The sequence below is a fragment of the Cricetulus griseus genome, chromosome 2 (assembly GCF_003668045.3).
Source record: "Cricetulus griseus strain 17A/GY chromosome 2, alternate assembly CriGri-PICRH-1.0, whole genome shotgun sequence".
Taxonomy (NCBI): Eukaryota; Metazoa; Chordata; class Mammalia; order Rodentia; family Cricetidae; genus Cricetulus; species Cricetulus griseus.
The window spans coordinates 445,631,657-445,655,604 of record NC_048595.1 but is presented as its reverse complement, the minus strand read 5'-3'; the positions used below and the strand labels follow the sequence as shown (position 1 = coordinate 445,655,604).

Sequence of the window (23,948 nt, the reverse complement as noted above, 5' to 3'; positions counted from 1 at the left end):
AAACTGCTGAAACAAATTGGTGCAGTGGGAGCTTGTCATTAAAGTCAGTCTCCGGAAGTTCATTGTGAATCCAACTGACCTAGTGAGGCCAACAAGCTGCTGAATGTATGGAAATCCAATGATCGGTCTACACACTGCACTGTAGGATTCATAGACAGACATAGAGTGACATGTATTTCAAATAGGTGACATTTCAATAATGCATCCTTTCAAAGTAGTGTCAAGAAAGGGAAGACTTTACTGCTTTGCCTTGAAATGTCAGCGTGCTGCTCCAGGGATTGGCTGAACTCCCTCCCCTGCTGAACTCTTCACCTCCATTGATCTGAAGTTCTTGTTTTAAGAACAAAAAAGAAAGAAAAGTAAAGAAAGAGATGACCTCTCACAAACTCCTCAAGGAGAAACAGACACAAATATTTTAGATTCTCTGGATTTTTAACTAGGAAATCAGCACTTTGCAAATGTTTTTGCTGCTACCTACATCATCTTTTCTGACAATCTCAGACCTATCATCTTCTAGTAAGATTAAGGTTCATGTTTGGAAAACTAACAGAGACATGGGGATAGGAATGAGTTGGCTTCTAAAAGGCCCCTTCTTCTAGCATGTGTCAAAGCTATGGTCTAACAACACTGAAATGTTACATGACCCAATCTGATCCTATGAAAATGGCCAACTAAGTGGAACATGATACAAATAAGTCTGGATGATTTGTGTCAAATATTGATGGTCAAGTTTCTATCATAAATCAAGTACTTACTGCCTTTCTTTTCCATGCTTTTGATTTTTTTTTTTTTGAAATTCAAGGCACAACATGATGCCCTAAGATACTGATAAAGTGAAAACAATGTAACATATGCATCATATGTTAATTAATTCCCAGGTCCCCACTCTTGATTTTCAGCATATTTTAAGCACTATTCCTTCAGAGAAATCTAGAATACAGTGCACTATATTTTTCTTTTTTATTTAAATTAGAAACAAGCTTCTTTTACATGTCAATCTCAGTTTCCTCTTCCTCCCTTCTTCTGCTGCCCCCTACTGACCCCCTGTCCCAACCACTTTCTGCTCCTCAGGAGGGGAGGCCTTCCAGGAGGAACTTCAAAGTCTGTCATATCATTTGGAGCAGGGCCTAGAACCTCACCAGTGAGTCTAGGCTGAGAGAGCATCCTTTATGTGAAGAGGGCTCCCAAAGTCTATTTGTGTACTAGGGATAAATACTGATCCACTACCAGTGGCCCCATAGATTGCCCAGACATCCAAACTGACCTCTTCATTCAGAGGGTCTGGAACAGTCCTAGACTGGTTTCTTAGTTATCATCCTGGGGTCCATGAGCAACCCCTTGTTCAGGTCAGCTGTTTCTGTGGGTTTCACCAGCCTGGTCTTGACTTTGCTCATCACTCCTCCCTCTCTGCAACTGGATTCCAGAGTTCAGCTCAGTGTTTAGCTGTGGGTGTCTGCTACTGCTTCCATCAGCTACTAGATGAAGGCTCTAGGATGGCATATAAGGTAGTCATCAATCTCATTATCGGAGAAGGGCATTAAGGCAGCCTCTTGACTATTGCTTAGATTGTTACTTGGGGTCAACCTTGTAGATCTCTGGACATTTTCCTAGAGCCAGAATTCTCTTTAAACCTACAATGGCTCCCTCTGTTATGGTATCTCTTTTCTTGCTTTTCTCTATTCTTCCCCAACTCAATCTTTATGCTCCCTCATGTCTCTCTTCCCCTCCTCTTCTCCCCTCTCATTCTCCTAGCTCCCTCTCCCCCCCCCCCATGCACCCAATTAGCTTATCGATCTTGTCCCTTTCCCCTTCTTTGGGGGACCATGTATGTCTCTCTTAGGGTCCTCCTTGTTTCTTAGCTTCTCTGGAACTGTGGATTGTAGGCTGGTACTTCATTGCTCTAGATCAAAAAACCATATATGAGTGAGTCCATACCATTTTTGTCCTTTTGTGACATCCTGAGTTACCTCACTCAGGATGATTTCTTCTAGTTCCATTCATTTGCCTGCAAATTTCAAGATTCCATTTTTTTCTGATTAATAATGCTCCATTGTGTAAATGTTTCACATTTTCTCCATATATTCTTCACTTGAGGGGCATCTAGGCTGCTTCCAGTTTCTGGCTATTACAAATAGTGCTGCCCTGAATATGGTTGAACTGATGTCCTTGTTGTATGAATGTGCTTCTTTTGGGTATATGCCTAAGAGTGGAATTGCTGGATCTTGTGGTAGAGTCATTCCCATTTTCCTGAGGAGTCGCCATACTGATTTCCACAGTGGCTGTGAAAGACCCCGCCACTTGGCTCGTTCTCTCTCTCGGTGACACTCCCGTACGCGCGCACACCCACACGCCTGGCGGCTGGCTCCCTCCCAAGCAGGTTCACCCAGGCGGGGCGACCCAGACCCGCCCGCCTGGGGCTGCACCCCGGGGCTGGGGCCGAGCAGGGAGCCCTCGAGGCGGAGAGAGGGCGCCCCCCCGCCCCCGCGCCCCCGCCCGATGGGGAACCTCCATCCCAAGGTCAGTCATCTGGATGCGGAGGGGGGAATTGAGTCTGTTGTACCAGATACAGACCTTGAGAATATGCTGACCTAAAATAACTCTGTACCTCATTAAATTGTCCAATAGAATCCCTGTAACTATGCTTTTCGCTTCTGCACTGTGCTTTTTGCTATATAAGGACCCCTCTCCCTTGGCTCGGGGCGCTTGGCCTAACAGAAGCTAAGTCGCCCGGGTACCCGTGTTTTCAATAAAGCCTCTTGCTTTTGCATCCAAGTTCGTGGTCTCGCTGATTCCTGGGTGCGGGTCTCCTTCTACGAAAGTACCTCTTCTGAGGTCTTTCAGCTGTACAAGTTGGCACTCCCACCAGCAGTGGAGGAGTGTTCCCCTTTCTCCACATCCTCTCCAGCATAAATTATCATTAGTGTTTTTGATTTTAGCCATTCTGACAAGAGTAAGATGGTATCTCAGAGTTGTTTTGATTTGCATTTCCCTGATGGCTAAGGATGTTGAGCACTTTCTTATGTGTCTTTCAGCCATTTTAGATTCCTCTATTGAGATTCTCTATTTAGTTCTGTACCCCACTTTTTAATTTGATTAGTTGGTGTTTTGGTGACTAGCTTTTTGAGTTCTTTGTATATTTTGGAAATCATCCTTCTGTCCCTCTGTCAGATGTGGAGTTGGTGAAGATCTTTTCCCAGTCTGTGGGCTGCTGTTATGTCTTGTTGACTATGTCCTTTACCTTACAGAAGCTTCTCATTTTCAGGAGGTCCCATTTATTAATTGTTGATCTCAGTGTCTTGCTACAGTTGTTATGTTCAGGAAGCAGTCTCCTGTACCAATTCATTTGAGGGTACCACCTACCTTCTCTTCTAAGAGGTTCAGTGTGGCTGGATTTATGTTGAGGTCTTTGATCCATTTGGACTTAAGTTTTGTGCATGGCGATAGATATTACAGTGCACTATATTAACTGTAGTTCCATGCAATTTTACATGACATCTCTAAACTTTTTCCCATCTATATTTACTAATTTGCATCCTTCATACCCTTATTTATTTGCCCACTCCAATCCTGGTAATCATTGTTTGATATTTCTTTATAGACACATATGCTCTTGCCTTTCCTTAAGATTCCAAATAAATGTAAGGTCTTAAAGTCATCTTATTTCTTTCTCTACATTATTTCACCCAGCATAGTGCCTCCTAGATCTACCTATACTGTGACAAATCACAAGATATATTCCTTTTTAGTGGACAATATTCCCCTGTGTGTGTGTGTGTGTGTGTGTGTGTGTGTGTGTGTGTGTGTGTGCATGCAAATGCATAAGTTTCTTTATCTATCCCAGCCATCAAAAGAAACCTTGGTGGTTTGAAAGAAAATGCTCTCCAAAGGCAGTGGCACTATTAGAAGGTGTGGCATTGGTGGAGTAGGTGTGGCCTTGTTAGAGAAAGTGTGTCACTGTGGAGGTGGCCTTTGGGGTCACCTATGCTTAAGCTACTCCTAGTGAGACAGACCACTTCTATCTTAGTTATGTTTTGATTGCTGTGAAGAGACACCATGACCACAACAACTCTTATAAAGAAAAATGTTTGTTTGGAGGAATTTAGACTTTGGTACTTTGGGTTAGGAAAGCAGTGCAATGCTTTAAGTACTGCTGAACGGGCCATGGTAGCAGGAACATGGAAGACAGAGGTGTTAAAATTAATGATTTGAACTGTGGGAGGCTGATTCAAGAGGTTTCCGATAAAAAAAAATAGTGTGTTGCTTAGAGATCATTCTTGTGATATTTTTGTGAAGAAAGTAGCTGCTTTTTGCCCTTGTCCAAAGAGTCTACCGGAAGCTAAAGTGAAGACTTTCGGGTTAGTTCTGTTGGCAAAGGAAATCTCAAAACAGCCTAGTATTGACTCTGTTGTGTGGTTATTAGTGGTCGCTCTTATGAAGATTTATAATAAAAAAGAGCAAGCTAAGCAAGAGAAAGAAGCACAAAATGTACAATTAAGAAAAAAAAGGAGCACCAGAAAGTGGGCTAGAGCTAAGGAGAGAAACAGATTCGGAAATGGAAGAATAAAGGGAGTGGTGACCTCAGGGCAAGATCCCCCCCAGCTAAGTTTCCAACTCATCAAAAGGAATTAAAGAAAAGTTTAGACCCAGGTGTGGTTGTACATGCCTTTAATCCCAGCCCTCCAGAGGCAGAAGCTGGCAGATCACTGAGTTTGAGGCCAGCCTGGACTACAGATCCTGTTTCAGGACAGCCAGACTTGGGCAGTGAAGAGCATAAAACTGGCAAAGATGTAATTGAACAAAGGGACCCTGTTCCCAGCTTCAGCCATGTGGTTCTGGCTTTAGAGTCAAGGATAGAAGAAAGACGTTATGGAATTTGCCTCTGAACCTAAGGAAAGCCACTGAGGTAAGGCATGTGTCAGGGGTATCCCTGAATGGAGGACTAGAGAGTCCATTGTGTGAGAAGCCGAAATTGCTTTGGAGACCCCAAGATGTTGGAGATGCCAGAGCCGTGGAATGCCTGCTAAGGAAAGCTGCTAACAGGGAAGGGAAATAGCCCATGAGAAAGAAGTGTATTGCTCTCACAACAAAGCTGAAAGGAGTAGGAGATCTGAAGAGCATTTTGGCATCAGACCTGGTGGTGCAGAGTTTGGAGTTTGCTGGTTTTCGGTCTTTCTTTAGTCCAGCATTTCCTCCTATGCTCCCTTCCCTATGTTTTGGAATGGTAATATATATCCGAGTACCATTATACGTTGGAAGTATGTGATCTGCATTTTACAGGGGATTACAGTTAAGAGATTGCCTGAATCTCAAGAGGAAATATTGTGGGTTCCCATAATTCTTTTATTAACTTCATTAGGAATCTTCACTCTGTTTTCTGCAATCTTGGTATTGCCAATACCAAGTTGCTTTTATGACTATAGCATTGTAGTGCAATTTGAGGTCAGGTATGGTGATTTGTCTTGTTATTCAGGATTGTTTTAGGAATTCTAGGATTTTTGTGTTTCCATAAAAAGCTAAGAATTGCCCTTTCAAGATCTGTGAAAAATCGTGTTGAAATTTGGATAGGCTTGCATTGAGTTTGTAGATTGTTTTTGGAAGAATGGCCATTTTTACTACATTAATCCTATAATATTAGACTATTACTATATTAACCCATGAGCATTGGAGGAGATCTTTACATCTTCTAATATCTTCTTCAATTTTTTCCTTCGATGACTTGAAACTTTTGACATACAATTCTTTTACTCACTTGGTTAGATTTACCCCAAGATATTTTACACTCTTTGTGGCTATTGTGAAAGGTGTTGTTTCCCTGATTTCTTTCTCAGTCTGTTTATCATTTGTATAAAGGAAGGCTCCTGACTTTTGTGAGTTAATTTTGTATCTAGCTACTCTGCTGAAAGTGTTTATCAGCTGTAAGAGTGTCCTGGTAGAATTTTTAGGATCTCTTATTTATACTATCAGGTCATCTGCAAATAAAGATAATTTGATTTCTCTCTTTCCAATTTGTACCCCCTTGATCTCCTTCAGTTGTCAAATTTCCCTAACCAATACTTCAAGTCTATATTAAACAGGTATGAAGAGAGTAGACAACCTTGACTTGTTACTGATTTTAGTGGAATTGCTTTGAGTTTCTCTTTATTGAAGTTGATGATGATGCTATAAACTGTCTTTATTATGTTGAAGGGGTGCTGTATTTTGTCAAGGACATTTTCTGCACTTAGTAAGATGGTCATGTGATGGTCTGTACATGTTTCTCTTATTGGTTGAAGAATAAAACTCTGTTTGGCCAATAGAGGCAAGAAGATAGGCGAGGCGAGGAGACGAGGAGAATTCTGAGAAGGCAAGAAAGAGTTGCCATGTGGAAACCAGGAGGATAGGAGGCACCAGGCATTCTCCAGTCAGATAAGGCCATGTAGAAATACATAGATTAGTAAGGATTAATAATTAAGAGAGAGCTATCCAATAAGAAGCCCTAGTCATCAACCAACATTTAATAATTAATATACTGTCTCTGTGTGTTCATACGGGGCTGAAGCAGTGTGACCTGGTGGAACACAAAAAATCCAGCAACAGTCATGTGTTTTTTGACTTTTAATTCATTTATCATGATGGGTTTGAATAAGAATGCCCCCCAAGAGCTCATATATTTGAATACTTCATCAGCAGAGAGAGGAACTGTTTGAAAAATTGGGAGGTACAACCTCATTGGAGGAAGTGTTTCACTGTACATGGGTTGTGAGGTTTCAAACGCCCAGCAGGTGCAGGCTCTCTCTGCCTATAAATCTCTGCCTATAGCTCTTAACTGCTTTCCTAGTGACATACCTATTGTCATGCTCCCTACCATGATGAAACCGTAAGCTAACCCACAATTAAATGCTTTGTTTTCTAGGAGTTGCCTTGGGCATAGTGCATCTAAATAAAATAGTCACTGAGACATTTATATAGTGAATTATTCTAATCACAAGGAAACTAGAGAAAATATTTACAAGTATCATAATAAATCAGAATATTGAAATGTATAAATCCAAAAACTGAGTAACATAAACAGAAATAAGTCAACTAATTTAAAATGGAAAAAAGAATCAGTACAGTATTGTGTTTATGAACACAACATTTTTATTTACTCACCAGTTAATGAATATTTGAGTTAGCTCTACTATTAACAATATTGTATGAACATTCATGTGTAAGTTTTACAGTAGATATGTTTTTATTTTACCTAAGGATGTAACTGGAAATCAAATTACTGAGATATAAGACACCATTTACTGAAGAAATGTCAAAGGTTTGGAGAATAAGTGTACCAATTTACATTTCTCTGTGGAAAATAATTCAAATCATCTCCTACATTCTAACATTTATATTTTCAATCAATTTATAAAACATTTTCATCTGTCTCATCATTTTCAAATAAGCACTCATTTTAGGCTTTAGAACCTCAGAATTATAGGGCAGTATCAGTATGGGAGGCAAAGTAATGATTAGATTGAACTGTAAACTTAGTAAGGCAATTCATGGACAAAGAAATCTATTCTTGATAGATAAATATAAATAAAATAATGTTGCTATGCACACTTACTAATAATGATACTTGTTTCAAAAGTCCATAAAAGTTGTATTCCAGAAAGTAACTTAATTTTAGGAAGATGGGGGAAGCATCTACAAGTATTAAGATAGGGTGTAAAAATGAAAGGAAGCAAACTATCTCGGCAGTCTGGAGAAGTAACAGTCCAAGAGCAAAGCTGGACATTTGGTGAGGTAACTGAACACAAATAACAAGGAGCTAGAAAGAACCATGGACACACTTTTTTTTTTTTTTTACTTTACAATGGAGAGATTTAAAGTAGAATCATGGTCCAAATTCGTAGAGCATTTGGAAAGCGATGATACAGTGTGAAGGAAGCAGGTGGCAAGGTTAAAGCATGGGTCAACATGATGATTTAACGGCAGTTTTGAAAAATTACTGGAGGCAGGCAAGACAACAGTCTGCAAGTGAAAAGATTTTAAATCAGGCCAGGTGGAAGATGCTGGCTCTGAGTCTTGGCAGCTCATGTGTTTGGTTAAAAGGATGACTGATAAAAGTCTAAATATTATTAAAATGCTGATTGGAAAATGTTTACAGTACAATAAAAAGAGAATTCTTGCGAGGAACAGCCTCCAGTCCTCTGTTGTGTCTGTCTTTTATAAAGATTGATGAGAAAGTTAAGAAAATCAATTTAGATGATTAAAGAAGCAGTATCCTTCCAGCCATCCAGACCAGGTTCATTGTCGCCAAATAGCCTCAGTGATAGAAATAAGCTGGCAGCGACGAGGAAATATCTTTTACAGAACAGAAGGTTTTTCAAAGACCATTCAGTCAAGCAAATGGCTACCTCATTAACCAAACTGGGAACTATTCCAAACGTTTACAAAATAATTGTATTCAACACCTACGTCCAAAGCTTCTTTCGTGGGCTTTCTCTCCCCTTTCTCTCCTCATTAAAGCAGCCCACCATTTTCCTAGGTGGCTGTCTGGCGTACTTTTGTTTTCTGTTCTAGACAAAGCATGACTGACAGTGATAAAGAAAATTATATATTAATTCTTCCCCACAAACAGCAAATAGATGAAAAAGACATGTTCAGATGTCCCATGCCTTCGTAGAGATTGGGGTATGAATTCCAAGCTATTCATTTCAGTGAATTCCCAGCACCCTTTGTTTAGCTGTGTATGCAAGCTGAACCAGTATGATTGCAGAAGACATATAATTACCACATTCACTGTAATTCTAAAAATCACTTTGATTCCTTTCTGCATGACTTCAAATGGCACCTTTGTGCTTTACTCAGTCTTTAGTATACTCATTTAAATATAAATGAAGATGCTAATGATGGATAGCTTGGTAGATAGATAGATAATCCCCTATTCCTTATTTAGAAACAAAACAAACAAAAAGCTATGGCTTGATGGTTTAGCAGTGGACCAGCCTAGGATGTCTATACCTGAATTCTCTCTACATCTAAATAAATACATCCTTTTATTTCCTTAAATTCTTAATGATATCCACTGTTATCTTTTCTGTTTTTTAGGATGTTTGCAGATCAGAAAATCACCCATGAGCTCTATTTCAGGGCGATTCTACCAACTCACTACTTTGGCTTTAAACCTTCTGACCTTTGCTTTATGAGTGGATCTTAGTACTCAGGTTTGTGTTCTTTTGTTTTTTGTTTGTTTGTTTGTTTGTTTTGTTTTGTTTTTGTGTTTTATTTTGGTGATGTTTAACTTAACCTTCTTCCAAGAAAATGCCATTAAGCATTTTGGAAATAATCCTGAGAATGACAATACCAAACACCATGCCAGGCCCCTCTGGAGATGGTTTGATAAAGCATAGATGCGATGCGTATCTGTTCCCTTTCTGCATCAGACCTCCTAAATCCAATACATAAATGCACATGGGTACCAAATCTCCAAACAGCAAGCCCTAAGAGGCTAAATCCAAGAGTCGTTTATCACAGCATTAGGTAATTCTTGAGCCTTAGGATGATTGATGTGTTTAATTTAAACTTGCCTGGGAACACAGGATCTGTCTCTGACATGGGAATAGGGTGAGTGTGTGAGGCGGAGGAAGCAGTATTCTCTTTCAAGCTTTCCTGAACACATGTCCTTAACAGAAACAAAAGCACAAGCTTGTATCAATTGCCATTACATAAGTCTAGCAACTTCCCTGGGTTGTTTTCGATACCATTGAGAAATAAAGGTGTCTCGACTATTACTTCATAAAATGTTCATTTTTCACGAGTAATAACGCCTTTCAGAGAAAAATCACTTCAGTATTTTATGACAGCAGATGCAGTGGCATAGACGAGTTAGAATCCCACATGACAAGCTACAAGGTGTCACTTGAGCTACTGGTATTCAACATGTGTGTGCCTTGCTTTAATCTCCGTGTTCAGTGAAACAAACATGGCAATTGCCGGATTATAAACATGCTTGAATGGAATACAAAGCCTGCTTCCTATATGACTGTCTGGTGTTCATTGTTTATGGAAGAGCTTTTCTATATTTGGATGTAATGTAAAAAAAAATAAGATGTCAATAGCACTAGCAACTGTCATCACTGTATATTTACAGCTCAGTTTAGGAAGTAGAGCATGACAGTGTCTTTGAATCACATGTGCTCTCTTCCTAATTCTTTTTGACCCCTCGTCTCCCAGTAGTAACCGCCACCCCAATTTCTGCTTTATCTTCCACTTCTTTTCTTACCACAAATAAGCACACGTCTAAATGCTACATGTGTATGCTTCCATGTATTTTAAAATATGTCTTATAGACAATTTTATAGCTTCATATATAGTGTGCGTGCACCTATATTCTGACACACATATGGAAGTCAGGGGACAACTCTTTATCTCCTGAGCCAGCTCGACTGCCCAATTTTTATCAGCTTCACTTAGATGTGGTTATGCTTTAGACACACACGTTTAATGTATGTTATCTGATGTATCTGGACTTATGGAGTCACCATGATACCACGTCTACATTCAGGGGAACAAGCACACCAGTCTCAAGTAATTTTCTCATCATGATAAAACACTGGACGGAAGTGTAAGGGAGGAAAGGCTTCCCCTAGACACAGCTTAGCGTGTATAGAAAATGCTTGATACTGGAGTGGCTCCACTAATAATGGCAAGAAGCTCTTTTACTTCTTGGTGGATCAGGAAACAGAGAGCTTGCTCCAGAATAAGAAGATATTACCTACAGACATTACCTCCTCGCCCCAGCAACTCACTTCTGCTAGTGAGGCCTCTTCTTAGGGTCCCCACAAGCCCTTCACGGAGCACCGCCAGCTAATACCAAATGTTTAAACATATGTGCCTATCTGGGATCATTTCAGATTCAAACTACAACAACATCTGTCATTTCCCAATATTTACATTTTTTTATTTGTGTAGTGGGTATTAAAACCCTTAAATGACATACACTCCTGTGGTGGTTTGAAAGAAAATGACCCCTAAAGGGAGTGGCTCTTAGGAGGCATGGCCTTGTTGGAATAGGTGTGACCTTGTTGGAGGAAGTGTGTCGTTGTGAAGGCAGGCTTTGAAGTCTCATGTATGCTCCAGCCACACTCAGTGAGACAGACTGCTTCCTGTTGCCTGCAAAATGTAGGACTCTCAGCTACCATGTCTGCCTGCACACCACCATGTCCTATTCTGATGATAATGAACTGAACCTCTGAAATGTAGAGCCACCCTGATTAAATGTTTCCCTTTATATGAGTTGCTGTGGTCATGGTGTCTCTTCATAGAAATAGAAACCCTAACTAAGACAACTCCTTTGAAATTTTAAATTCATATCTCTTCCTAATTATCACTGCCTCATTGTATAGCAGATCTCTAAAATTCATCTGTCTTGTATAAGTGAATATTGAAACATAGAACATCAACTCCCCATTTTCCTACCTTTGTGGTCCTTGAAAACTATCATCTATTCTCTGCTTCTGTGAATTCCATTGCTCCACACAAATGGAGTTTTGCATGTCTTCAAAAAGTGGCTTTTGCTTTTTTAAATGAATTATATCACAGGCTCATGTATGTCATTGCAGAGGGTAGACTACCATTATTGACCAAGTTGAATAATATTCTACTATGTAGTAATGTCATGTTTTCTTTATCCATTTTCCTCTCAATGGACATTAGGGTATATCCATATATTGGCTATTATAAACAGCTGCATATTGATTTTAAGGGCACCTGGGACTGTACGAGACCCCTGTAAGAAAGGGAAAGAAAGGAAGAAAAAGAGAGAGAGAAAGAGAGAGAGAGAGAGAAAAGAAAGAAAGGAAGAAAAAAAGAGAGAAAGAAAGAAAGAAAGAAAGAAAGAAAGAAAGAAAGAAAGAAAGAAAGGAAGAAAGGAAGACTACACTTGGATTCTTCTCCCATGTCAATGGATGGCCTAAATACATACCTCCTTCTTGAATGGCATAACTGCTTTCATCTCTGGGTATTACCTTTATTTACAATAGATTACAAGTCCCAAGAGGCAGGTAGTTTTTAAGGATAGCAGTTATAAAAGATGCTACCTTTAAAAACCAGCGTGAAAAAGAGGAAGGGAAATAGGTACATTCACAATCCTTATAAACGATGGGAGAAAATAACTCAGCAATGATGCCTTAATGAAGTGTAATCAGTGTGTTTATGCTCACACATTCCCGACTAATTCAGAAACAGCTACAAAATGATAACTGTGTGCAAAACTGGCATTGAATAGTATTAAAGATGCCATTATAAAAAAGTATTCCTCATTCCTCTGAAAAGCACATGGAAACACAAAAAGACTTAAGACTTTTTTTTCACTGAAAATAGATTTTCTTTTCCATACAGTATACTCCAATTATGGCTTCCCACCCGCAACTCATCCAGATCCTCCCCACTTCCTCACCCACTGCAATTCACACTCTTACTCTCTCTCTCTCTCTCATTGGAATACAAAAAGACTAAAACAACAACCATAATAAAATAAGATCAAATAAAACGAAGCAAGATAGAACAAAACAAATAAATAGAAGAAAACAGACCAAAAAATACACAATAAACAACTACAGATACTGAGACACACACTGAAAACCCATAAAAACACAAAAGAAACCAAGATATTTATAAGGAAAAAACAAAACATTATGACAAAAACAACCCTCCAAAAATACCATTGAGTTCACTCTGTGTTGGTTGGTCATCTACTGCTGGCGTGGGGCCTGCCCTTAAGTGTGGTTTGTAGGCCTAGTGAGATGCCACTAGAGAAAGCTGATTTTTCATTTGTGAGTACTTGTCGATAGGAGATAGCTTCCAGGTTAGGGATTGGAACTTGTGTTTACTTGCCCTCGCAACACTTGGATCCCAGATGACTTAGACCTGTGAAGGCCCCATACATGCTACCACAGTCTCTGGGAATTCATCTGTGCATCAATCTCGTTGTGTCTAGAAGGCATTGTTTCCCTGTTACCTTCCATCACCACTAACTCTTAAAATCATTTTGCCTCCTCTTCAGCAAAGTTATCTGTGACATGAGGGGAGAAGTTTAATGGAGACACCCACTTAGGACTGAGTGTTCCAAAGTCTCTCACTCTCTACACATTGTCCAGTACTGAGTCGCTGCAGGGGGAATCTTCTCTGAGATGGCCGAGCAAGGCGCTGATCTATGAGTTCATAGGTACCAATATATTCAAGGATTTTTTCCACTTTCTCTTTTAGCAGATTCAGTGTATCTGGTCTTATGGTGGGGTCCTTGATCCATCTGGAGTTGGATTTTGTACAGGAAAATAAGTATTGGTCCTATTTTGGTTCTTCTACATGCAGACATCCGGTTTTTCCAGCACCATTGTTTGAAGATGCTGTCTTTTTCCAGTGGTGCGCTACAGTGCTGGGGAGGAGACTGTGGGATTCGTAAAGGCAGATAGAAAGGATAGTGAAGATTGCCTAGCTGACTCACAGGCCAGCAAGAAGGCCATCGGTATTGCAGGAAGAGATAGTCTCCAGATGTTGGTGGCTACAGTGACTTGAGACTTCTCATTGGATTAAATAAAGTGAAATAAAGACATGGTGACTCATCTGATGTCCTCAGGATTTGCCAGCATAGACTGCACAACTCCTCTCTGTGACATAAAACCAAACAGAATTATCTTCTGTCCATTGTTGGTGGCCCCCTCATTTGTGGCCAAATAGAAATTATATAATTCATTTTTAGCCTAAAAATAACTTTGCAGTCAAGCCAGAGAGGTTAAAAGGTAACATTGTGTCTCCTCAGTTGCGCTGCACCTGCTACCACCGAAGAAATCTCACAGGCCAAATAATTGCCTTGGCTAACATGACAACATGCACTTCAAAATTCATTATGTAGATACAGACTTAATTAAGCACATGACTGGCTGAGCATCTTTCTGCTGCTGTTTTAGGACTCGGGTGTCAGACCCACAGCTCTTCTCTTCCCTGTCTTCCACAGTTCTCTTCCCTGTCTTCCACAGCTCTTCTCTTCCCTGTCTTCCACAGCTCTTCTCTTTCCCTGTCTTTCATCCATTTAACATGTATAGCTTTCATATGCATTTGGTGAACTCCTCTTCACCTCATCCTTTGTGCTTGACACTGTCTAGATATCAGAAAAAGTTATAAACTCAGCAGACACATTTCAGACATCAAACGGATAGTGGAAAAATATTGCACAATTTCACTGTTCTCACAGAGTATGGGAAGCACACAATTATTTACAAAATAACAAATCTAGAAAAATCAAAATAGACCTCGACTTATTCTCTTCAGACTACATCACTTTCTTTGATATGATAGGATCAATTTGTATTTTCATTATGAAGTTTTATAGCACAAGACAATTTAATTTAATAGAAAATAAGTATTCAGAGACTCTATACAGAACTGAATATACAGTTGTTTAAAAAAAAATAAAACTATGTTAAAAGAAGTGCATCCAGAATGACAGCTCTGTTTTTTCTTACCCACCCCCTTGAGATTTCCTTTCCCCCTCTCCTGGTCCCCTTCCTAGTTTCAATACATACATCCACCTATGCAACACACACACACACACACACACACACACACACACACACACACACACAAAGCAGGTAATATGGAACCAGAAGGATGGTTATTGGGAGGAGGAACAGTCAGTAGGGAGGAGAGTCAGAAGGAGGAACAACAAAAACAAAGTATTGTGGATATGCCACAGAGAAATCACGCATGTTGATTTTTAAAATCTGGTTTAAAAGGTGGGCTCCATCATAAAAACAAGAACACTTTTTTTAATTATATATTAAAATCTCCTTCTCTCTGAAGTGTCTAAGCTAACCAAGGGCTCATGACAATCCCAGGAGTGCTTATTCAAGGCAAGTGCATTAATCTCCATAGTATAAGATTTGTAGAGTTTGAAATTGCACTACACCCATCACTTCTGGCTAGCTCTTACTAACTCAACACAACTCAAATAGCAGCAGCATGTGACAGTTGTGGGAAATAGAGTAACAGCAATCATTTGGGAGCACCAGCCGCATGGCCTCCAAAAGTATTGTGCCCCCTAGAAAATTATTACTATTTGGCCATCTGGAGACTTGATGAGAAATACCATCCACAGGATTTGTCATTAGTGGGACCAACTCATGTTTTGCTCAGACAGGAAGCCACTGCCTCCAGAAGAGTTAGAGAAGAAAAACACTGCCCATTGTTTGGCCTCACAGCTACCTATGGCAACACTTTTAACTGAAGCAAGCAGGAGGATGGCCTCAAATTTTTAAAGGAAGATCAAAGAAATTAGATATTGAAACTTTAAAAATGTTCAGAGTTTTGTGGCCTCTGAACTCACATAAGAAGCCATGTGAATGTGACAGTCAGAGCCCGTGCCAGGATATAAATGCACAATGTCAATACTAGGCTATTGTGCTGGATCATTGATGAACACTGGGGCTCTGTGGGAGTCACAGTTGATTATTGAGACAGGGTTGCAAATGCCAAGAGCACTGAATCCCACAGAAAAAGTGCAAGATCAAGGTGAGAGAAAGTACAGCCAAGAAAAAGGCACCACTGCAAATGAAAACAGAAGGAAAGCAGGGGTTGCTTACATCTTTCAACTGTGAGACTCGATGTTGGAAGATACTCGATGTTGTTTACACTGCATGAAGATGTGTCTATATTTTGCCTCACCTGCCTAAGGCACCTAATTGGTTTAATAAAGAGCTGAATGGCCAGTGGCTGGGCAGGAGAAGATAGGCAGGACTTCTGGAGAGAGAGAGGAAGTCTGGGAAGAAGAGACTCGGATTTCACCAGCCAGACACAGAAGGAGTCAGATGTGCAGAATAGAGGATCCATGTGGAAGAACATAGATTAATACAAATGGGTTTATTTAAGTTATAAGAGCTAGTTGGGAATAAGCCTAAGCTAAGGCTAAGCTTTCATAATTAATAATAAGTCTCTGTGTCATTATTTGGGGGCTGACTGTCCAAAGAAAGTCCAATAAGAATGACCTGCTCTAACTCGAAGTTAAAAACTGTATGGTGAGGCAATAAAAAGCCTCTGTATAAAGATAATGGGACCAAATCAAGAGGAGGAAACAACTATTTTAAGTATTAATGTGTCACACACAAGGGCAGCCAATCACAGAAAGAAAACATGATTATCGTGGAAGGAGAGACAAACTTCAGCATAACAATAAGGACTTAGGCACACACCTTTCATCAATTGATGTGTCATCCAAACAACAACAACAACAACAAAGTCAGTAAAGAAATGTGTTCCTGTGGTACCTCACTACTTTTCCTAACTTCATCCATGTATGGTTACTCCTCTCAGCTGTCTTTTTTATTTATTTTTTACTTCCTTTTTATTTATTCTTTGTGTCTTTCACATCATGCATCTCGACCCAATTCATCTTCCTGTCCCTTTATATCTATCTGCCCTCTGCCCTTGCAACTTCCACCCCAAATCAAAATAAAACTTAAGAAAAAAAGGAAGGAAGAACGGAAGGAAGGAAGGAAGGAAGGAAGGTAGAAAGAAAGGAAAGAAGGAAGGAAGATCTCATCATGGAAGCTGTAGTGAGGCGCAGTGAGTCACAGCTTACCCTTTGAGCCATGTATCTTTGCTTTCATGCAATGGGTCACTGGTCTGGTTCAAGGCCTCTGGCTTCTGCTACATCATCAATATTGGGCCCTCACTGGGACTCCTCTTGGATATCCTTGTTGCCTTGTGTCGTGAAGATCCTGCAGCTTTGGGTCTGCAAGACTGGCCCCTTCACGTGCTCCAGCAGATCACAGATGGGGTGGATGTTGGGGTGAGCCAACTCATAACCCTAGCTCTGGACCTGGGTAGCAGCAGGGTTGGTCAGCCTGCCAGCTCTCCCCTATTCTCATGACCACGATGAACTCTCCGGCATTGGCCCTGGGAGTTCACCTCTTGCAGCGATGAGCAGGGGGCGGGGCCCGTTCTCCTATCCTCAGGGTCGGCTCTTGGACACCTACACCTTCAGGCTCAGCTCTACTGTGTTGCCCAGGTATAGTACAGGGTCCACTCTCTGAGTGACGCAGCTGGTGAGGAAAAGGAAGAGCTCTGCTGCTCTTACAAGCCCTGGGCCAGCTCTTCCACTGCCACGGGTGGCAAGGCTGGAGGTGGGGATGGGACATCTCTCCCTTACGTCTCCCCCGCCCACACCACCACACGTCAGACATCCTCTCTCCTGGCTTGCCTTTCCCCAGCCACTCTCCTTTGGTCACTTGCTAATTTTACCTTCATCATTTAAAAATTCCTAATGTATCCTCTAAGGATCATACGTCTTTTCTATTCTTCCTGGTGATACCAAAGTGATCTTAGGGGGTCAAGTCAGTCCTTGATATCACTAAAAAATAATTCGGTACCTGACAAGGCAGGGAAGCTCTAGGAGAGTTTATCTGATCATAGAGAATATGGAAGCAGACTTGTGAGGGTGCTACACAAGCAGTGTTCTGAGGAGACAGCTGGGCATACACCTTCTTGAGGGGTGAGAGAGAGCAGGCTTATCAGAGTTGGACCTCTAGTGTTTATAAGGACACAGATCATTCAGGAGACAGTTTATTCTTTCTTTTTTCTTGTCAAGTCCTCAGTCATATCATTTTCCTTGCCAGTTTTTGCTACAGAACATTTTTCCTCGGGTTGCAAAGCAAGATGTGATCCTCAAGGCAGGTGGTCTTATATTATTTATATAAAACCGTGCTATCGACATTACCCAGACCCTGGGGGTGTTTGCTGTTACATCGAAAGATGTTATTACTATTACCCAGACATAGGATGCATTTGCTGTCTGCATTAAATGATATCTTACAGTTTTCACCAGAGGAGGCTATCAACAAGACCCTGGTACTAGCCAGTTCTGGCAGAACAAGTGGGCCTGGGAAGCAGCTGGTTATGGAGGCCCTGTTGTTTTCCTTCACTAACGGTCTACAGCCTCCTCTGTTTTAGAATGTATTTATTGTTTATTGTGGTCCACAACTTTCATCAATGGCAGCTCTAAGTAAGTATACTGGTATATGTATTTGCATTAAAATGTCAGAGAAAACTCGGTAGGTTTTGACTACATTTGAACAGCTAGTTTGCTGTTGAATTGTTGCTGGTTGTGGTAGCGGTGATGGTGGCTGACTTTCTCTCCTCTTAATGGTAGTGGAGAAAGAGGCTTCTAAAGAAAACTGTCCATTAAAAAGACCCAGTGTAAAACTGGAAGTGATATTAATCTGAACAAATGGACCAATCACAATGCATAAACAACAACAATAAAAAATACAGCACACTGCGAAAAGTAAAAAACTCAGCCAAATCCATTTTGAGATGATTGGAATGTTGGGGAAAGATTTCAAAATTACATTTGTAAAATGATTAATAGACTAAAGTATTGATGAAGAGATTAAGATACACGGGACTAGGATAATATAGGTTAATTTTATTTAGGGAAAAGTCACTTACATGAGAAACCGAAAACCCATAAGCTCCAGCTCTGAGGATCAACACCCAGTTGCTCTCCATGATCCAACTGGAACCAAGAGAGAGAAAGCCTGTCTGAAACCCCAGACCAAATACCACATGCTCATGTACCCAAGTGGGCGTGGTCAGCACCACAGGTGCATAGTTAGATCTCTCACTACACTAAAGATCATTGAGTGAGCAGGTTAATGAAGTAGTCAGTGCAACACTTAGATGAGAAATTCTACAATGTGGGTGAAAACGCAGCTAATAGATATTATCAAAAAAAATGAAATCTTGACAATGAAGATCTCAATAAAAGAAATATATCAGAAGATTTCCAAAATGTGATACCAGCTGACAGGCAGGTTCCTTTGCTCTGTTGACTAAAAAATTAAAAGACTGGAAAATAGCTCAGAGCTAAGTGAAAGTAAAGATTACTGGGAGGCCTTACATACTCTTCAAATACATGAAGAGCAGTCCCAGAGCTGGAACGCCAATGACTATAAGGGGATTTATTGGTGTCCAAGTATCTCCCCTCACTGGTGGCTCCCCTTATTTTCCTATTGGACCTAACCATGTGTTTCCTCTAATATAAGGATTGAGTGTCTGCCTCTGTCCACAAGCATGAAAATGACTGTGGTTGGATACCTTGCTTCATGCACAAGCCAAAATAAATAAATAAAGCATCTTTAATGGGGACCTTGGCATTGATGCACCAGTTAGGAAGTGATTGTTGGTTGACTTCAGTATGATTGGGCCTCTAACCTCCTGTTACCCTTTGTGGATTAACAGGGAGAAAAGATGTACCAAGGACAGAGAGACACAACACAGAGGAAGGGGAAATAAGGTAGCTTTTAGGGAAATGGAAACTTACCGCTTGGAACAAAAAGCCACAGAAATGGAAATTCACTGATGGGGACAAAGGGCATAAACAACTTTAGAATGGAGGTCATTATGTCCCCTTTCCTAGATGTTCGTTGCCTCAAATTCAGGGAGAAATATGAACATCTGAGTACAGGAAACATTCATTACCACAAATGGACATGACCAGAAAGGAACCTCTTCACCTCATGCACTTAGAACTCCAAGAGCACGAATCAAAGACCAAATAGAGACAGCTTCAAGAGAAATATGCAAAATCACAAATATGAATTCATCAGAATTATATCAGCCTTCTCAGGAGAAACCCTAAAAGCCAGGAAATTGCAAAAGAAAAAAGACACATTTCAAAATATGAGGGTAAATAACTGCCAATGAAGATTACTATAACCAGCAAACTTACTCCTTAAAAAAAATAGAAAACTAAAGACTTTGCAAAATAAGTTCAAATTAAAGCAAGTCATGCCCAGTGACCCATCCATGAGTAAGTCACATAAAGGAACCCTGAAACAGATGGTGAAGAAAGTTACAGTCTCAACAGCTCAGAATACATTTGCAAAGAATCGATGAACAAATTGGTACTAGGAAAGAACCAAATAGCAGTGCACTAAGCTATCACACCTCTCAGATGAAGAAATCAAGAAAGAAGCATGAAGCTTGAATCAACCAAGAAGAAAAAAAATCTAACAGGAATGTAAATGCCCCCCAATAATAACTTGAACTGAAATTGGAAATCCAGGGGCCATGCCAGGCTGGGGATTAATTAGGCAATCCTCATTTTTTTTTTTCTGTCTTCCATTAAGTTTTTTCAACCTCAACCCCAACCCTGTATCAGCCTGCTTTCAGGGGCCTCTCCTTCCACTCTTCCCCCTACTGTAGTAGAAGCTTCTTAGAATATGTGCATACATGAAAGAAATATAAACAGAATTATCAAATAGTGGGGAGACAGAGCCCCAGCTAGACTTCTCTTGCCACCAAGTAATACCTCCAGTGGCAGGAATAGTATACATCTAATTGAGTTGTTGGTAAAAGGGCACCAGGGAAATCCCCAAATAATTATTGACAAAGCTATTGATTGCTCTCCACAAAGTGATAGTAAGACCTATTGCTGAAGACAACAACTGCTTAACTTAATGAACACAGAGAAGTCGAGCTAGAGCCTTTACCACAACAGACTAGTGATCACACTACTGGAAGGTACTCAGCATGTTTCCAGAGCAGAACAGTAACCACCAACTCAAGTACAAACTATAAGAAATGCAAACATCTATGACTGTGGCTTCACTATTACACACTGCAACACACATGCCGAAATATCACACTATACCTATGAGCATGTGCAATAATTAAGGTTGGCTAAAAATAAGATACTAAGGAACTGAAATGTGTGTCAATTTAGACTAAATGTGTAAGAAAAAAGAGAAAGGGAGATTAAGAAAGAAAAGCAATCAAAAGCTGAGAGATTAGAGGTACACCTTCCAGAACACCAGGGTGTTTCTTCTGGGACTATGAAACTCTGAAGAGGGGAGAGTGGGCAGAACAATGTCTTCAGCAATGAAGGAAACATTTCCAGAATGGTTTAATTAACCTGTATGTCCAAGGTGCTCAATTAACTCAACTCAATTAGTTCAGACATAAATACAGGCACTAAAGTTATATAACTTGCAAGAATGTATAGCTAAGCTTCAGATAGTTCTGCCAGATATCTGTCTCACTAGCAGCAGAATTAAAAGCAAAAACTTCAAACCCCCAAACTTTGAATTGGACTATAGTGTCCTCAACAGGAACCCAAAAAAGCAAAATGCATCTACTTTTATTGAAATAAAGCATTATTTTAAGTTCAAATTATTTACCAAAGTACCTAATATAGTTTGAGAAAAGTAAAGTTTGCCAATGTTGAGTTACTTTCAAATTTTGAGTTTGAAAATTTTTGTCTCACGTCTATGTAATACATTTCTCCTACACAGCACGCTAAAGTTTTGGCTCACTCCTGTTCATATCACGTTAGTAATTAATTGTTCATTATAGTTGTCTGGGAATGGGCAGCCTTCTTCAGCTGGAGAAGTGTTATTTATCCTTCATGATGCTGGCTATGTGTTTCTCTCTGGAAAGCATTCCTCATCCCTTACTTAGCTGGCCACAATACTTCCTGCGTCTCTCTCTCTCTCTCTCTCTCTCTCTCTCTCTCTCTCTCTCTCTCTCTCTCTGTGTGTGTGTGTGTGTGTGTGTGTTGTACGCGCGCGCGCGCGTGCGCCTGTCTGTCTCTCTCTGTCTCTCTCTCTGTGTCTGTCTGTCTCTCTGTCTCTCTCTGTGCTGTGATGTGTGTGTGTGTGTGTGTGTACGCGCGCGCGCGCGCGCGTGCGCCTGTCTGTCTCTCTCTGTCTCTCTCTCTGTGTCTGTCTGTCTCTCTGTCTCTCTCTGTCTCTGTCTCTCTCTGTGCGTGTGTGTGTGTGTGTGTGTGTGTGTGTGTGTGTGTGTGTGTGTGTGTGTGTACATGTGTACATGTGCTTGTGTGGTGTGAGTCTGAGTGTGCAGGTGTTTATCTCTGAGATCTTAGAAATCAGAAGTTGATATTGGAATGATTTCCTGAATCACTTCTTCACATTATTTTAAGACCTTTAAGAGAAGGTCTTTTACTGAACCTGGAGCTTACCATGTCTACCATTAGCTGGACACTAAGAGCCCTAGATCTACCTGTCTTTGGCCCACCCAGTACTAGGGAAGCATGAAGTACTACCTCAACTTGCTTTTACATGTTTCCTTGTGATAAGAACTCAGGTCCTCATGAGTTATGCATTGGACTCATGAAATATCCCCAGACTCCCACCCACAGCATTTTCTTGATGACAGTGAGGCTGAATTTTCTTTGTATAATAATTCTGCTAATAACCTTTGTCTGATAATAGACAGGCTGTATTTGCAGAGCATCTGCTTGTGGGAAAGCTACAGCATTCTAAAAACAGGTATCCCTCAGTGTAATGCTGTCTCAGATTACATGGAGCGAAATCAGAAAAGAATTTAAGGTCAGCTTCTTTTACAGAATCATTCAACTAGAACATTTTTCTAAGCCATAAATTCCTATGCATGTTAGTCATCAGTTGAATAGTGATGGGTAGAATTCAGAGGCAAAGCCTTTAATAAAATATTTGCAGTTATTCCAACCATTTCTTTGTTAGAATTTCTATGAATATTTAAATTTCAAAAATTAAAACATAAAAATAAATGTAAGCTTTAGCCCTTTGTCACTAGAAATACACTATGAGAACTGTTCATAGACAGAAATCCCTAAATAAACCTGTCTCTCTTTGCATCAGATAAGATGGGCTTTAAGAGAAAATTCAAACTGCCCCAAATCCATTCCACTTTAAAGCAAATTAACTACTGGGTTTTGTATGTGCATTTTATGATGATACATTGGAGAGTTTTAGGACTTAAAAGATAAATTCCGTTTTCTAAAAAAATAATTTTACAGCTGATAAGCTTATTCAACAAGACACCAGGATAGAAAATTAACTGACAATATTCAGTAGCCTCCCTGGCATATCAAAGACAAACATATTGAGGAAGAAATCATGGGAAAATCCCAATCACAATAGGCTAAAAATATTCATCCCTCTCTGCATTTTGACTATGTCACTCACTATGACATTTTTCTAGCTCCTTATGCCTACCTGCAAATTTTATGAGTTCATTTTTCTTTTTCTATAGTGTATATGTACCACATTTTCCTATTCATTCATCAGTTTCAGTACATCTGGTCTGTTTCCATTTCCTAACTATTGAGAATAAAGCAGCAATGAGCATGACTGAACAGGTTTCAAATGTCACATGCTCTCTCTCATCTAAGGTTCCTAGCTCCAAATCTCCCAATATGAGTACATACCCTGTGAGTACATAACCACAGAAACCAGGTGAAGAAAGGGGACCATTGCTGGGCTAAAATGGTGGGGGGAATAGAGGGTAAAATAGTAGGGTACCAGTGATAAGATGGGGAAAATGAAAAGCAGGGCTCTAAATAGGAGGGGGAAATAAATACAGGAGAGAGGAGGTTAAAATAACAATGAGAATTATGGGAAAGTTATAAAGAATCATACTATTAGATATCTACCTAAAGTACCCACAATACATGCAAATCAGTGTAAAATGCACATATATAGTTGAAATGAAATTTTCCAATATGGGATGTCAATGCTTCCTCCAAGAGCCAAAGACTATAAACAAAAACTCACCATCCTTCCTGAAGGCCCTCTTTTAAGTTGTTGGTAAGGATTGTCCAAGAAACTCCAACACAATACAGTCTATTGCTATTGCCCTCTGGTGGTTCCCAGAGGTGGAAGGAGAAGGATTGTCCAAGAGACTGCAACACATTACAGACTATTGCTATTGTTCCCAGAGGTCGAAGAATAGTCCTTATTGCTGAAGGCATAGGTCCAACAGGTTCCTGAGCTGACTTAATCTGGAAGCATCTTCTCTGTGGGCAAGCTTTAAGGCAACAGAAGGCACCATACAAATTTCCAAAGGAGGGAAGCAACCAGCAGTCCTACCCAGCTATGAGGCCCATGAGACACACCAACAACAATCATGGCACAGTCACCATAAGGATACAG

General features: G+C 40.2%; 1 long non-coding RNA gene across 22 annotated transcripts in view; it reads left to right on the top strand.

Annotated features, from left to right (window-relative positions):
• LOC103161041 overlaps positions 1-23,948 on the top strand; it is a 114,913-nt gene that overhangs the window by 14,016 nt on the left and 76,949 nt on the right. For all 22 annotated transcript variants that reach the window (XR_003481627.2, XR_003481636.2, XR_003481626.2 and 19 more), the window contains one exon: positions 9,070-9,185. This is a non-coding gene — a long non-coding RNA (uncharacterized LOC103161041). The remainder of the gene's footprint in view (positions 1-9,069; positions 9,186-23,948) is intronic.